We start from the raw sequence: 6,949 nt of genomic DNA on the forward strand, positions 1-6,949 counted from the left end.
CTCTCTCTCGCACTCTCTCTCGTTTTTTTGAAGCCATGACACAGATGAGTGATGAAGGCAGATTGTGGACGTTGTCTACATGGGCACTGAATGATGTTCCACAAAGCAGACTGGTAGCAGGGTTAGATAACATGAAAATCTTGGAGCACTAGCCATTTGGATACAAACATGAAGGTAGGAGGCAGAGGATTGCTTTGTGGGCTGGAGGTCTGTGAGCAGCAGTATGCTGCAGAAATGGATATTGAGTTTACGAAGGAACACCAAAATTGTAGGTGTAGGGGACAATGAAGAGAAGGTTCGTTTAGAATGCAACAGGATCTGACCAGATGGGCATTGGGCCGAGGAATGGAGCCTGGGTTCAATTTAGACAAATGTAAGCTGTTGGATTTTGGAAAGGCAAATCAGGGCAGGACTTATACACTAATGGTAAAGTCCTTGGAAATGTTGCTGACATAGAGACCAGGAGTGTAGGTTCATTGTTCCTTGAAAGTAGAGTCGCAGGGATTCAGCAGACAGTGAGGTAGTTTTGTATGCTTATATTTATTGGGTCAATGCGTTGAGTGCAGAAGCTGGGATGTCAAATTGTGACTGGACAGGACATTGATTAAAGCATTTTGGGAATTCTGTTTAAGTTTGAATTCCCTGTTTGGAAAGGATGTGTGTGATCTTGAAAGAGTTCAGACAAGATTTACAAAGACTTTGTTAGGGTTGGAGGATTTGGGTTACAGGGAGAGGCTGAATGGCCGGGGGTAAATTTCCCTGGAGAGAGAGTCAAAGACTGAGAGGTGAGTTCATATAGATTTATAAAAATCATGAGGGACGTGGATAAGGTGAGCATCCAGGGTCTTTCCCTCCAGGTTAGGTGGGTTCTAAACAAGATTCACGTGGGCGTAAGTTGACAGGTCAAAGCTTTAAAACGAATCTAAGGGACAAAGTTTTCAAGCTGTGTGGGGGAATGAGCTGTAGTGGAGGCTGATATAATTACAACATTTGAAAGGCATCAGATTGGGTACATGAATAGGAAGTTTTGAATGTTTGACCGATTGCTGGCAAACGGGGCTCCATTTTTTGAGGATTCCTCGTTGGCATGGACAAATTGGACCAAAGGTCTGTTTCTGTGTTGTACATCTCTTCGATACTAATTCAATGAAAATAGGATGTGTTCCTCTATTGTGGAGAGCTAGCAGAAGCACAGATAATCATCCTTGGAGCTGAGAAGGTTAGGCTGTGATTTTTACCAGGTGCAAATTTGTTTCTAGGTTATCTAATCTGCAGAGGGGAATTATTAACAATGTTACAATTTTAGTAACTATTTTCAGGTAACTGGTAAATAATGTGATATGTGAACATTATTTTATTCAGTAAGTTCTGAGCGTCTGGAACAGTCTAAATAGCAGCTGGACACAGACTCCGCAGTTATTCATAAACAGATTTGGAATTTTACTTTTTAAGGGAAGATTTGGGGGGCTATGGGCAAATGGGAAGGGAATTGGGACAGATTTGCAGCATCTCCAGAGGGAGAGAATACAGCCCCAATGGGCTGAATAGCCCCCAGCCCCTGTGCTCTGTGATACTGCCCCATTGACTGTAAAAGTTGAAGCTCATCCCAGGGCAGAGAGAGGGTGGATCCCACCACTCACCTCACAATGGGCCCCGATGATTGATGTCAGTGCAGGCCAATAGGGGGCAGAGGGCAGTACTAGAGGACCAGGTCGTATTAGTTTGTCCTCCAACCAATCGGAGTGAATGAGGACATCCTCAAGGCTGGAACTAAAGAAAGGCACATATCGCAGAGATTTGAGAAACTGGAGGACATGAGATAGGGAGCATTCTGTGGCTGGTGAGGAATTATATAAATAAGGAAGAGTTGTGAGGCTGGATGAAGTGACATTGATCGGGAGCGTTGTGAGGATGGAGGAATTTAGAGTTAGTGAGGATTAGAGTCATAATGTTATACAGCAAGGAAACAGGCCCTGTGGTCCAACCCGTCCAAGCCGACCATAATTCCAAACTGAACTGATTATACCTGCCTCCGCTTGGTCCACATCCATCCAAATATTTCCTATTTATGTACTTATCTGAATGTCTTTTAAATACTGTAATTGTATTCACAGCTACCACCTCCTCTGGAAGTTCATTCCACGTGTCTAAATTGTTTTTTTTAAAACCCTAATGTCTTTTCTCAAATCTTTCTTATTTCTTCTCAAAATGAATGCACCCGAGTTTGGAATCCCCCCCTCCCCTGGCTATTCACCCTGTCTACACTCTTTCTGATTTTATATACCTCTAATAAGGTCACCCCTCAACCTCGTGCACGCCAGTGAAAAAAGTTCCAGCCTATCCAGCCTCTCCCCAGCGTCCTGTACATCCTCAACATAACGTCCCAACTCCTGTACTCAAAGGTTTAAACAGTGAAGGCAAGCATGCTAAATACCTTCTTAACCATCTACATGTGACACAGACTTCAAAGTTGTGAAGCCCTCGGTCTCTCTGTTCCCATATCACTACTCAAGGCCCTACTTTTATTGAGTGTCAGTCCTGCCCTCGTTTGTTTTGTCAGGATGTTATATTTTGCATTTATTCCAATCCAAAAAAATTGAGTATAAATCCAGTAGGAGTATAATTAAGAGGGAGGTCAGGAGGCAAAAAAGGATGTGAGATAGCTTTGGTGAATAGGGTTAAGGATAATCTAAAGGGCCTTTGTAATCATTGTGATCTCCTCTGGAGTAGAGATGACCTGCATAAGAAGGATGGATTGTACCTGAATTGGAAGGTATCTAATATCAAGCAGGGAGATTTGTTAGTGATACTTGGGAGGCATTAAACCAGTGAGGGAGTGGGTGTAAACCCAATAAGATAGTGAGGAAAGAGTATGTCTGAGGCTGGTACAGTTCAGAAGTCAAATAGTCAAGGCAGGCAAGGGCAAGGCACAGAATGAAGTCGGACTGAGCAGTTGCACTGCATTTACCTCCATGCACGAGGCCTGACAGGGAAGGTAGATGAGCTCAGGGTATGGTCTTGAACATGGCGCTGGGATATTATCACAATTTCAGAGGCATCACTCAGGGATGGGTAGGACTGGCAGCTTAATGTTCCAGGCTATAGATGCTATAGCAAGGATAGAAAGGGGGACAAGAGAGGAGGGGGGGTGGCATTTTTCATTCAGGATAGCATTATGTTTTTGCTGAGGGAGGATATTCCTGGGAGTACACCTAGTGAGGTTATTTAGGTGGAACTGGGAAATAAGAAAGGGATGACCACCTTATTGGGGTATTCTGCATGGATTTCGTCTGGATCCTCTGGTTTCCTCCCACAGTCCAAAGATGTAGGTTGGATTATCCAGGCTGAATTACCCACAGTGTTTAGGGATGTGCAGGTTGGGTGGATTATCCAGGCTGAATTACCCACAGTGCTCAGGGATGTGCAGGTTGGGTGGCCCTGGGAAATGCAATGTTACAGGGGGACGTTAGTATCTCTGCGTCAGTATCAATGTGTTGCGCTGAATGACCTGCTTCCACACTGTTGGGAGTCTCTGATAATTCTACTAGTTTTAAAATAGTTACAGAAAATAATAGACCAGATCTACAAGTTAAGGTTCTGAATTGGACAAAGTCCAATTTTGATGGCACAAGGCAAGAACTTTGGCCCCTCCAGCCTGCTCTGCCATTCAATAAGATCAGGGCTGATCTTTTCATGGCCTCAGCTCCACATTCCTGCTCTCTCACCATAACCCTTAATTCTTTCCCTGTTTACAAATCTACATTTTGCCTTAAAGGCATTCAAATGCTGCAGTCAGCAGGGAACGCCACAGATTCACAACCCTTTAGCTGAAGAAGCTCCTCCTGATCTCAGTCCTAAATCTGCTCCCCCTTATTTTGAGGCTATCCTCTGTAGTTTGACCCGCCCTCAGTGGAAATAGCCTCCCTGTTTCTGTCTTATCTCCTCCCCTCATAATTTTACTTGTTTCCTCTCCAACCTTCCATTCTTCTAAATTACAATGACTATAGAACCAGGTTTCTCAATCTCTCCACATACACCACCCTCTCAACTCCCAACTCAAACTAGTGACCCTCCTCTGTACTCTCTCCAGTGCCAGTACATCCTTGCTCATATAAGGGGACCAATCCTGTACACAGTACTCCAGGTGTGGCCTCCCCAGCACCCTGTAGAGCTGCAGCATAACCATCCCTCTAGCAATGAAAGACAATATTCCCTTCACTGCCTTAATTACCTGCTGTACCTGCAAACCAGCTTCCTGTGATTCATGCACAAGGGCTCCCAGCTCCCTCTGCACCTAACGGACTCATAACGGCACACAAACCAACAGCCACGCTCAGACAACAACTTCTTAGAACAAAGGAGCCAATACCCAACATGAGCAAAACTAATGTAGTTTATAAAAATACCATGCAAGGACTGCACAAAACACTATATAGGACAAACAGGAAGACAGCTAACAATCCGCATCCATGAACACCAACTAGCCACGAAACGACACGACCAGCTATCCCTCGTAGCCACACACTCAGACAACAAGCAACATGAATTTGACTGGGAAAACACTACTATCATAGGGCAAGCCAGACAGAGAACAGCCAGGGAATTCCTAGAGGCATGGCATTCATCCAAAAACTCCATCAACAAACACATCGACCTGGACCCAATATACCAACCACTACAGCGGACAGCTGAAACTGACACCCGGAAGCGGCAAGGACAGACCACTATAAATACTGGAAGAAACATCAAAGAAACGCTTCGCAGGAGGCTCCACAGCACTGATGATGTCTCCTAGCCAGGGGACGAAACGTTTGCAACTAAAACTTCCAGCTCGGCGAACAGAACCACTACAACAAGCACCCGAGCTACAAATCTTCGCACAAACTTTGAACATTTGTTAGAATATTATGTGCAGTTCTGACCTGCCTCCGATCAGAAGAGTGCTGTGAAACTTGAAATGTTTCAAAAAAGGATGCTGTTAGGGTTTTAGGATTTGAGGTTGGAGGCTGGGGCTGTTTTCCCTGGAGTGCCATAGGCTGAGCGGTGATGTTATGGAGGTTTATACTATCATGAGGGGCATGAATAGACTAAATTGAACAAGGTCTTTTCCCTGGAGTGGTGGTGTCCAGAAGTAGAGGGCATTGCTTTATGGTGAGTGGATAAAATTTCAAAGGGGCCTAAAGGACAACTCTTTCCTGCAGTGGGTGGAATGAGCTGCCAGAGGAAGTGGTGGAGGCTAGTACAATTAAAACATGTTAAAGGCATCTAAATAGACACATGATATGATTAGGAAGCGTTTACAGGGCTATGGGCAAAATGGGAATGGATTAGGTTCGGATACCTGGTTGGCATGGATGAGTTAGACCGAAGGGTCTGTGTCGGTGATATACATCTCTGACTGTGGGATCATAACAACTTATACTGTTCTGCATCATCTCTGGGCTCCCTCATGACCATTTTGGCAATATCTAGCTTCCTCAGTCTCGAACACTGGGTGTATTTTTGGTCTGTTTATTATTTTACTATTACTTTTACAGACATTTTTGTAAGTTAATCTTTCACTGCCGCCGAGCCCCTGACCATGTGCTGCTTATTAATATTTTTCTGGAAAATCTTTGACTGTCAAGAAATCTTTTTTCCAATAAACATGTGTATTTTCCTTCCATTTCTGACGATCAAATTCTGCACCATTTTCATTCCCTGTAATCCGTTTTGCACTCCCTGAAACATCATGTGTATTTCTCCTTCCACAGATCCCAATGATTAATGCCAAAGCCCTGTTGCCTGGGGAGAGGGTGATGTTTGACTTTCTTGTACAGCTGCAGTTTGTGTGGGGAAGGTGCTCCCACAATGTGGTTGGGTAAGAGACATTACAGATTATTCATTACAGCAACAGTGATGATTTGAAGATAATGTCCAAATCAAGAACAGTTGTAATTTTATTATCCTGCTTATAATTTCACAAAACTACTATTGGGAACTTTAGACATCAGGCCAGAGAAGGGTGGTATTAGGTCAGGTGACCAAAAGCATTGCCAAATAAGCAGGTTTTAGGAATATCTTAAAGGAGGAAAGCAGACCTGTGAGGTTTTAGCTGTGAATTTCAGACATTGTTGCTTTGGCAACTGTAAAAGCAGCCACACAGGTGAGGTAATGAATTAACAGATCATTGGGTGTCTCAAACAGAATGGGTTGTCGAGGTCTCAAAGGGTGTGAGATACAGCGAGCTGGGGATGGTCACAACCAAAAATTACATCAAGGGTGAGAATTTTAAATTGAGGGATGTGGGCCGGATACTGGCAGGTGAGACTAGATTGGGTTGGGATATCTGGTCGGAATGGACAGGTTGGATTGAAGGGTCTGCTTCCATGCTGTACATCTCTGTGGGTCTATGTTGTTGATTATGAATAGCAGCCTTTTGATGGATCAACAAGTTTTCGAACAAGGGAGTACTTGGGCAGAGATTTAGTTTTTTCTTGAGATTACAGGGAGGTTGAATGTGGGATGTTGGCCAGGAGTGTGTTTGGATAATGAAGTCTCGAGATAACACAAGGTGGGTGAGAGTTTCTGAGCTGAGGTGAGGGTGGAATCAGCTAGAAATAGTGGTGTTGGAGTGGGACTGGGCTGTCCCCCTCACCTCACCTCTGGGAGTCAGCTGGTTGTCAGGTTGTGAATCAGGGCAGTACCACAATCGGGAGCTGAGTGGCCCTGGTGGAGCCTAAAATGAGTGTCACTCAGCTGGCTGTTGCTGAGCAGCTGCTGCTTGGTAGCCCTGTTGATGACTACTTCCATCACTTTACTGCTGATCGAGTGTGGACTGATAGAGGGAAATTTCCTGGGTTGGATTGCCCTGTGTTTGTGTTGAACATGCCTGTTCTACATTGTTGTTCGATGCCAGTGCTGAAGCGGTACGTGGCTTGGTGGATGGCAAGTTCTGGAGCACAAGCCA

This window comes from Hemiscyllium ocellatum, unplaced genomic scaffold, assembly GCF_020745735.1.
Source record: "Hemiscyllium ocellatum isolate sHemOce1 unplaced genomic scaffold, sHemOce1.pat.X.cur. scaffold_460_pat_ctg1, whole genome shotgun sequence".
Classification (NCBI taxonomy): Eukaryota; Metazoa; Chordata; class Chondrichthyes; order Orectolobiformes; family Hemiscylliidae; genus Hemiscyllium; species Hemiscyllium ocellatum.